Consider the following 10,421-nt stretch of genomic DNA (forward strand, 5'->3'; position numbering starts at 1 on the left):
GGCAGAGAAGTCCTATTCCATTGGGTCCCTGAGTAAGGCCCTTCACCCCAACTGTTCCAGGGGTGCTGTGTAAATGGCTGACCCTGTGCTCTGACCCCAAGCTTCTCTCCCTGTGTGTCTCTTGGAGAGCAAGCTAGGGTATGCCAAAAGACAATTTCCTAGTCTAAGAAATTGTATATGGCTAAGAAAGTGATCTCATCTTCTCTTTTTGTTCCTAGTGTCATCTTGCAGTTTCAAAGCATTGTGCTTTTCAACTGCAGTACTCCACACAACACCACATAGGGCCAGAGGTTATTCTATGCTCAAAGGACTGGCCTGCCTGCTTTTTATCAGACTTCAGCAAATGAAAAGGAGTGTCATCTAACAGAAGATAACACTGATGCTAGCCAGTGGACTCAACGGACAGCTAGTTCAGTCCAGCAGAAAATGAAGCCTGCTGTATGTCAGTATGACACTGCACAGCAAAGCGCCGGCCAGTGCTCAAGATTTAACGAGCAGTGACAAGAGAATTACAGATTGCTTTTCAGGAGATGTCAGAGGGGTCATCTCTTTTGTGTCTTTGTGATTACTGCGCAGGAACCAGGAAATGCTCATTTCAATTTGGGCTTGTTTTTTTGTTTGGGAGTGTAGAATCCAGGGAAATTGTATTTGGTGCCTGAGTTATCAGCACGGTTCTGTAGCCGATGGATCTGTGATGGTCTGTGGATGGTGTGGCAGTGGAACAAAATGACCTAATCCCATCTTGGTTATTACTTTATCTTGGTTATTGGTTATTTCAAACTGTTACATTGTGTGCTCTGATGTAGTATGCAAATGGATTCTGAGGTAGAAATTCATGGATTTCCCCTCAAACAGTGGCTCATCGTTGCTTTGAATTTGCGCATCAGTAAAAAATCCCATGTGCAAACGTGTCTTTTAAAACCCCCCTCCCAATTTCTAACAGATTACTTCCATCTGGTTATTCCAGCCTGCTTATATCATTGCAGATAACCAGATCACCAGCTCCTGCTGGCACTTCCCCAAGTAGGGGGCATGATGAGCCCTGAGACCTGAGACCCGAGCCCTGAGACCTGAGACCCCAGACCCGAGCCCAGAGCCCTGAGCCCCGAGACCCCAGACCCGAGCCCTGGGACCTGAGCCCTGAGACCTGAGACCCGAGCCCTGAGACCTGAGACCCCAGACCCGAGCCCAGAACCCTGAGCCCTGAGCCCCGAGACCCCAGACCCGAGACTCGAGACCTGAGACCTGAGACCCGAGCCCTGAGACCCCAGACCTGAGACCTGAGACCCGAGCCCTGGGACCTGGGTTCGGCTCTCTCTCAGTTTTCCAGTGAAAAGCAACTCCTGTGGCTTGTAGTGGCTCCAGCAGGGTTGCAGTAATGATGCCACTGAGAGACGCCTCATTCCTCCAGCTGGCGCCAACTCTCCTGTCAGGCGCCTGAGCCCTCTCCAATGACGCACCGTTCAGCGGGCGCTGGTGTTGACGATCATCACGATCTTGCTGGGTTCAGTTCCAGGGGTGCTGTCTGTGTGGAGTTTGTATGTTCTCCTCATGCTCACGTGGGTTCCCTCCCTCAGTCCAAAGACATGCTGGTGGGTTAATTGGCTTCTGGGAAAATTGGCCCTGGTGTATGTGTGTGGATGTGTTTATGTCTGTCTACCCTGAGACAGACAGGTCCCGTTCAGGATATACTCTACCCTGCAGTGGGTTTTTGTTAACACTTCCACTATTTCGGTAACAGGGGTAGCACGCTACGTACAAGTAACAATTATAATGCCATGCATTTCATTTCTATGTGGCCCTTAATTGTGGCTAATGAGTTGGATGTTTCCGTAGTTGTCTGTGGGTTTCTATGTGTTTCAGCCCCAACACTAACACTGACCCAAACATTAATCACTAACTAGCCAGACATTTACACGAAAGAGCAGCCTGTGTGCTTTGTGCTGTCTACCCGCCCTCAGTGCTCCAGGGCCATGCTGATGGTATCTCAGAGGCTTTAAGATTTTCTCCAACGATACATCATGTCTCAGCAGTCTTTTTGCCTAGAAACCACAAGAAAGAAGAAGGCAAACTGTCGCGTCAGCTCTTCTCTCCGAGTGCTTGCCAGACAGGGTTGTTGTACTCCAGCAGACCCACATTCACTCGTTTGTTCAGCAGTAAACAGCTCGACTGACCCTGTTCTGGGGCAGAGCAGTGGCTCTGGGGCTAAGGGCCTGCATCTGTGGCTGGAAGGTTGCTGGTTCAAATCCTGCAGCTGGCAGAGGAATCCTATTCTGAGCAAGACCCTTAACCCTGAATGCTCCAGGGGTGCTGTATAAATGGCTGTCCCTGTGCTCTGACCCCCAGCTTTTTTCTGTGTCTGTGTCTCATGGAGAGCAAGCTGGGGTATGTGAGAAGACAAATTCCTAATGCAAGAAATTGTGTAGGGCTAATAAAGTGATGTTATGTTCGGCACCGCATGTCTGCTCATCTGCCATAGAAGGTGAGCAATGCACTCTGGGTGCTGTAGTCCTAAAGAGTGCTGTATGAGAATGCTGGGTTGGGAGATGAGGGTTGAGATCATGATTTTTGTGAAAGGGCGTGTTGTACACAAGTGGCCAATTTCAGTCAATTAGTTCCACAGTGCTGCAGGTCGTCTTGCACACAGCCAGGATGGTAATGACATGGGCCTTTTGAATTACGTAGTGTGATTTAAGAAACAGAAAAAGCTCTGAGCTCTCGATCAGAGGATTTAGTCATTCTCAGCCTAGCGTTAACTTTGTGTGGGTACGTGGTTAATGCAGATTGAGTTTCCTCTTACAGTGTGTGCGCTTGATTTCTTAAAAAAAATTGATTAAAAAAATCCCCCTGAACCTCATCACCTCCCTCCAAAACACTTGAGCAATTCAGGAATAAAAGATCAGTGGGAAACAAGCAGGGGAGTTTATCTTCAAGACAGAAATTCAGGAGCTACTGTCGAAAAACACATGGAATCCAACTGTGCTCTGTATGACCTCATCGTCATGTTGAGAGTTAGCAGTGTTACTCAATACTTTTTAGAGCAGGGGATTTTGGCGCAGGGGAGCCCAGGGGATTCTCACAAACGTAAACGTTTAAAAATCAACACTCACGCGGTGCCTCTGTACAGAGCTTGTGGTGAAACTGCTGACCTGCATTACTATTTATACTTTTTTATACAGGGGTTTCTTTAAAGGTGACCCCGAGCACACTGAAACGCTCTGGGAATGTTATAGACATGAAGCACAAACCGCCCATCTGCAGTGACCCTGTCAGGATCATAGGAAGGCGTCTCCCTGCTAATAGCAAAGCTTTCACTGAAGGGCTTTCCCGTATGAAAAGTACATGATCAGGCTCATCAGTGTCGCACAGGCTGGAAAGACACATTGAAAAGTAAAAACTTTTTTAAACAAAGTAACTAGAACAGAGTGCTTACAAATAAGACATTGAAGGGTTTCGCTCAAGGTTATTGTAAGAATGCTAGCCCCCGGCTCATACCGAATCACCCTAGCTTGATCACATGAGGGAAGTTTCCAGCAGCACTACTTTCATGTGAGCTCTGATCATCCCCTCCAGGATCATGGCTCTCACGCTGACACCGCCTCAGAGGCACGAGCAGATCCTTTCCCTTTCCGGTCTCTGCTTTCCTCCTCTCAGACCCAGGAGTCTCTGCTTTGTCAGCCCATCACGCCCTCCCAATCTCCTGCACCCCAACTCTGCTCACGGACGCCCTTTGACCTGATGCATCGGAGATTCCGTTCCCTCTTATCACAAAGCGTGGATCAGGACCCTATGCAGGCGGTAGAATCCGGGAGGGAGTGAAACAGACACGAGGAGGAGACGACTGGGAACTGGGCAGGCTGACGAACGGGGGGGCGTGACGACGGTGAACTGGTGCTCGGGGGGGATGGGGGAGGGGAGGGTGGTCCAGGCGTACAAGTCCAAGGGAGTCCAAAGGGAAAATCCAGGGTGTAGTCCGAAAGTTCAGAGCCGGGTAATCCAAACGAGACAAAGACAAGACAAGGTTTAAAAACCGGGATCCGGTGCAGGGATGGGGAATAAATGTGGGTTAACGGGGCCAGGCGCTCCGAGCCCCGGACCCAGATGGTCAGGATACCGTGGTGAAGCCGATGCTGTCGGGTCGGGTCTGCTGGTAGGCGGGCTTCCAGGCGTCCATCATCCAAAGCCGAGTGAGCATCTGGCTTAAATAGGGAAGGGCTGGATAGGAGCCAGGTGCACAAAATCAACTAAAACAGGAAAGAGCCGGAGCGCACTTAAGAGGAGGGAATTACGATCGTGACACCTCTCTGCTCCTCAGCTCGCGGTTCCCCCTTTGTCATGTTCTCCTTGCTGAGCACCACCTCTCAAAACACGTCCCTTCTTTCCCGCCCCTCGGTCTGCAGCTGTTCCTTCGTGAAGTCTGAACCTGATTTCTGTCACCTGTGGCGGGACGGGGCTGTGCGCTGTTGTATTGCCAGGCGGTGCCTTGTTTGAGGTGCCGATCCCCCTGGCTGCCCAAGATCTCCTGTTCCTCTGCAGCGCGGCTCTTCACAAATGAGCTACCACACCACCCACGAGCCCAACACCCACGACGCCCCTCAGCGCCCTTCGAAAAAGGCCTCTCGAGCTCCTACACCATCCCCCAGACAATCACAGGCCTCTCTGTCCCGAAACTGGCGCCCCTGATGTCAGCAGGGTGCTTCTGCTCTTTCTGAAAAGAAAGATTTATCTGGTAAACACGGCAAGCTCCATCATTTGACCTGTTGTCAATAAACACACTTACCGTTTCTTTCGGCTGCAGAGCGCGCTAGCAGTTAGAGCTCTGGACCCGTACTGGTGCTTGTGGGTTTAAGTCTCCACTGTGGACACTGATGCGGTACGAGTTGGCCTAGTCGAGCCAGCTGTGCAGTTCAGTGAACATCCAGGGTGAAGTCAGCTTCAGGCAGAACTCAGGCAGGCAGTCCAGTTGTTTCACTCTGACAGCCGGGTGATGGAATATGCAATCTGTGACTGATGTTATACCATGTATCTACTGTATGCTCTTTCACATGCTGTGATTAAATCTGTGTTTTGTGTGTATCGTGAATTTTGTGGTGGCTCAAGGGACTGGGTGGGGCAGTATTCAGATCGTGAAAGGCTTTAGAGAATGATTTTATGTAGAGCATAGCAGGAGAAGATACATTTTGTATCCCTGTTTTTTTCATTGCTGTCGGGAAAAGCTCTTCCTGTAAGAATAAACTTGCTCCAAAACTTCACTGAGCTGTGCGGTGACTTCTTGTAACCCTTCGTTAATTATTACGAAACCACCCGGTCTGGTTTGAGCTTTTCTTGAAAAAGCTTACACGGAGGAACGCCCTCATTAATGTCTGCTGTGCAATTTTGGTGCAAGCTGAGATTCTTACACAGTTCAGCATCCGGCACTGAAGCTGAGACTGTTGATTAGCATTTTAAACATCACCATAGTGATGAATGGATGTGTGAGAAAGGATTCAGGTATGGTAGTCGAAAAGAAAATTAGTTTCTCCTAATCTCAGTATGCCTGCATATTACACTGGGGGTAACATACATAAGCTAAAGGGTTGTCTTTTTTCACAGACAGAAGATATCACCTTGAGTGACAGAAAACAACCTGTACAATTAATCAAAAGAATATCTCAAACACTATTATGAACAGTCCTTGCCAGGGGTCTGTGAGTAGATCTCATTGATCACTTCTATAGTATGTGGGAGAGTAGTGCTGTCTGTACGCAAACCAACTTCAGAATCCACACCCGGATCAAACTGAACTCCCTCCCCCAAAAAATGAAGACTAGTTGTCATACTGTCCGCTAGCTGTTTCTTTGGGAAATGGATATTTCATGATTGCATCACATCAGATCTGACTTAAAGGCAGTGAAAACTGTGTCTGCTATTAATTTTTTACAGTAAAAGACCTTATGTTAGTGACATAATGGGGAGCAGAAGGCAAATATGTTAAAAAAACAGGGAAAACCAACAAATAGTTAAGTGCATTATTTTTCTGTTTTAGGGCTCTGTTTTGAAGGTGCTTGTGTTTTTGGCACTAAAAGCAAAAGCAACACATGTGGTTATGAAAGTCAGTAGATTTTTCTAATCTCGTTTAACAAGGACAGAAAGTACTGTAAGGATGTGTCCATTAGTGAAAGAGGGATGTGAGAGTGACACTGGGCAGCTGGAACCACACGTTTCAGCTGGTAACACTCCAATAACTTCCTGGTGGACACGGATATTTAAGAATTCGCATTCCCAACGTCAGCAAACCTGCGTGACCAAGTAATGTAACATAGGGACTACCAAGGGACCAGTCCAGCTTGCAGGTTCACATCCAGGATGTACAGTAAAAAAGCAGATCCAGCTGGATGCACACTCCACACTCCAAAATATATTTTATTGAACACACTGTCAACGGTCCAGCACAAAAGCCTCCATCCGGACAAACACATTTGGCTTGGTTTGTTTTAAAATCGGCTCAATATAAATTACTATCAATATTACAGGCAATCAATTTCGGCTCTAATTTACAGTATTAGACGGGTCTGTTTCTTCAGCTATGGTTCTTCTAATTTAAAAAAGAAGGGTATGTCTCCTTTCATAATGAAGGCACGCTTACACATAGTGGACTTCCTCAAAGACAAAGACGTTTTATGAAGGATTTCGATGACACTGCATTTTGGAGTATAGAGTGTGTGGCCAGCAGACTCTACTTCTCTTCTTGATTTTGTGCGGTCAGCTCCTCGGCGAGGTCTGGTGCCTCCTCGCATGCCGGACGTGCCAGCAGGCGGGTGCAGCCGGGAGCCCCCAGGGGCAGCGTGTGACTGCCCCAGCCCTCTGTACGCCGGCGTGGGGGGAGCCTGCTGGGAGTCCCCTCGTTCTCACACAGCAGCAGACTCTCTCCCCAGTGGGACGACCAGGTGCTAGGCGCTGTTACCAGCGTCGGACATGGTCTCTCCACCATTTACACTGCTGGGTCTGCACTGAAGGAGCAGAGCTGGGAGGTGCCATGATGTGGTGGGAAGTCTTCATCTCTCCCTCACTGGATGAGAAGGTTTCAGAGGTGAGTTGAATCTCTGTGTGCACACAAAAGGCAAGAAGATTGGAAAAAATCCATCCAGAAGGCAAGCTTATCACTGTATTCGCTCCTGCTTCAGGCATTAGCTGAAAAGATTTATTTTAGCACATTGAAATAGCAGACTCACAGTCTGGCAGACTTCTTTATGAGTAGTTTTAAAAAGTTAATATGCAGAAACCTGGAAAAATGTCAGGTTATTGTCTTGCGTTTAAATGGTCAAACCCATTCATTTAGAGCTCAAGAAGGACACGAAAACTGTAACATTCTAGGTAGCAAATCCCTTACTGAACACATTTCCACTTCATCCTAACAGCTGTGTAGAGTTACAGGAAAGAGAACTTTTCTGCTAGAAATGTGCTGTTTTGCTGCCTCCTGAGTCACAGGTCCTGTACGAACACCATGGCTTCAGCTGTGCAGAGAGCCCCACTGCCGGACAAGCCTGGAGAAGCTGCAGCAGGGAGTCCCGTGGAACTGTTTGGAGCTGTCCGGCTCCCACCAGGGCTGGGCGGAGGACAGAACAGTTGATGGAAGATCCTCAGCGCATCCCAAAACTGTGCTCTCTGCCGCAGAGCCTGAAGGACCGGGTGGGGTCAGTGGAAGGTGGATCAGAGCTCCGGCCTGATTTCGGGTTCGCCCCTGTGTTAACTGTCCGAAAAGCTTGACGTTTCTCGCAGGACGGACGCAGGACTGTCTGCAGTTCCTCCCCGGAGCTCGACTCTGAGCTCTCAGTGTCGGGCTCGGAGGGGTGGGCACAGGTGGTTCGAAATCACATTGGTCCGAAGCAGACAGAAAAACACCCCTGTGATTCCACTGGGGAGAAAAACAAAGGAGTGACTGTCTCCGAAGGGATATGACTAAACATCCCGCTGGTCCAGATTACAGGTTGGTCCCGTGGGAAAACTAGTGTGGGCTGGGCAGCCCGTTCCTTAAAAGGATCTGTTCCGCCGAGACGGATGCGTGACAGCGCCGTGTGGGAAAGCTGTGAGACGTGGGAATTGGCCGCGGGCTTGAAACTGTGTACTCTGTGGCAAGACCTGTAGCTTTTACTGATGACACCTCCCAGTGTGAGAGCCAGAAATCAGAATCCCTGATCACGCCTGGATCTCACTTTACACAGATGTGTCATGGGGATAATTAGACATCCTCCGAGACTCACTTGTTACCAACACAATAATGAGTCTGAAACAGGAATATTATTTTCTGTTCTTTTTTTAATTTTTTATGAATGGGGTGCACACCAAAGCACCCCATTGGCTCTGAGAGCTGGGCTGAGGTCAATCAAGCCCCAGTGGTGCGGCCTTCTGGCCTACAGTAACACACATGCTGTGGAAGCGACATGCTCATATCCCCTCCCTAAGAGATCAGAGCTCCTGATCTGTGATGCTATGGCACCAGCCGTGTTTATGAGACATAGTCCATTCACTGGGACAGGGTCCATAATTCGGGGCCTCCACAGTGGTAGACCCTGTTTATTGCCACAGGTTATTCTCTCCAGCCTGGAAATGATTATAAACAAGAATTTCATGTAAATGTCCTGTTCTTGGCGTTAAATGGACTCCCCCACAGTTCACACTGGTGTCCTCTGGTTTGTGTTGGATTAACTGGTATGGACCGGCATTGCCTCCGACCTCCATGTGCAGGCTGGGCCGTGAAGGACTCAGTACAGCTGCTTTGCCACTAGAGGGCACTGATTAGGCCCTTACAGATTTGCAACCTACTGTAGTTCACCTGGGGTAACCACTAATTGAATACCTGCTGCACTGTGATGCATGTTCTCACATGGGGTGCCATCAGTTTACAGTGTGATCTAAGGGTGAGTCTCTCAGAGCTCTGTGACTGGGCTCGTGTATACTTACCCTGTATCATAGCTGTATATGTGTATAGCTGCTTAGATTCCCTGCAATAAGACTCCTCCAGGTCATGTAAGTTTTTAACATGTTCAGATTTGGGCAATTATAATAATAATAATTGCTTACACTTATATAGCGCTTTTCTGGACACTCCACTCAAAGCGCTTTACAGGTAATGGGGATCCCCTCCACCACCACCAGTGTGCAGCCCCACCTGGATGATGCGACGGCAGCCATAGTGCGCCAGAACGCTCCCCACACACCAGCTCTCAGTGGGGAGGAGAGCAGAGTAATGAAGCCAATTCATAGATGGGGAATATTAGATAGATAGATAGATAGATAGATACTTTATTGATCCCGTGAGGGAAATTGCAGTGCAACAGCAGCTTAACACACACAACACAGCCACAGTGTAACGAATTATATAATAATAGTACAATACATACAATACAATACAAGAGTTACTCACAGTCCGGACGCACAAGAACAAACTAGAACAGAACAGTACACAGAAAATCGTATCACACTCATATCACACATATGAATATAAATATAGATGTAACTATAGATATAAATATAAATGTATTGCACAGGTCCCTGGCATATATTGCACAAAAAGTGGTTGTAAACGGGAAAAAGAAAAAGAAAAAGAAAGAGAACAGATGTAGCAGTAGATGTGTAGATGCGTTTAGTCCAGAAACAGGTCACTGTCGATGTTGCCTCTGCCAAGACGCAAGGTGGATGCGTTGTACAGTCTTATGGCAGACGGCAAGAATGACCTCCTGTAGCGCTCCCTGTCGCACCGTGGATGAATCAGTCTATTGCTGAACGTGCTCTTCATTCCTGCAAGCCTGTCATAGAGGGGATGGGAGATGTTGTCCATGATGGCCTCTAGTTTGGACCTCATTCTCCTCTCAGCCACTACCTCCAAGGAGTCCAGGTCAAACCCAATGACAGAGCTTGCTCTCCTGATGAGCTTGTTCAGCCTTTTGGAATCTACTGCTCTAATCCCAGAGCCCCAGCACACCACTGCGTAGAAAATGGCACTCGCCACCACCAACTGATAGAACATATGTAGCATCTTACTACACACATTGAAGGACCTGAGCCTCCTCAAGAAGTAAAGTCGGCTCTGACCCTTCTTGTAGATGGCCTCGGTGTTCTTAGACCATTCCAGTCTATCGTCGATGTGCACTCCCAGGTACTTGTACGAGTCCACCATCTCCATGCCACTCCCATGGATGTAGACAGGAGTAGGTTTGACCTTTTTCCTCCTGAAATCTACCACCAGTCCCTTTGTCTTTGTTACATTCAGTTCCAAGTGGTTCACCCCACACCACTCCACAAAGCTGCTGACCAGTCCTCTGTACTCCTCCTCCTGCTCACCCTTGATACATCCCACAATTGCAGAGTCATCTGAGAACTTCTGCAGGTGGCATGACTTTGAGTTGTACTTAAAGTCCGAAGTATAGAGGGTGAAGAGGAAT

Source organism: Atractosteus spatula, chromosome 25 (genome assembly GCF_055471065.1).
Source record: "Atractosteus spatula isolate fAtrSpa1 chromosome 25, fAtrSpa1.hap1, whole genome shotgun sequence".
In the NCBI taxonomy this organism is placed as follows: domain Eukaryota; kingdom Metazoa; phylum Chordata; class Actinopteri; order Semionotiformes; family Lepisosteidae; genus Atractosteus; species Atractosteus spatula.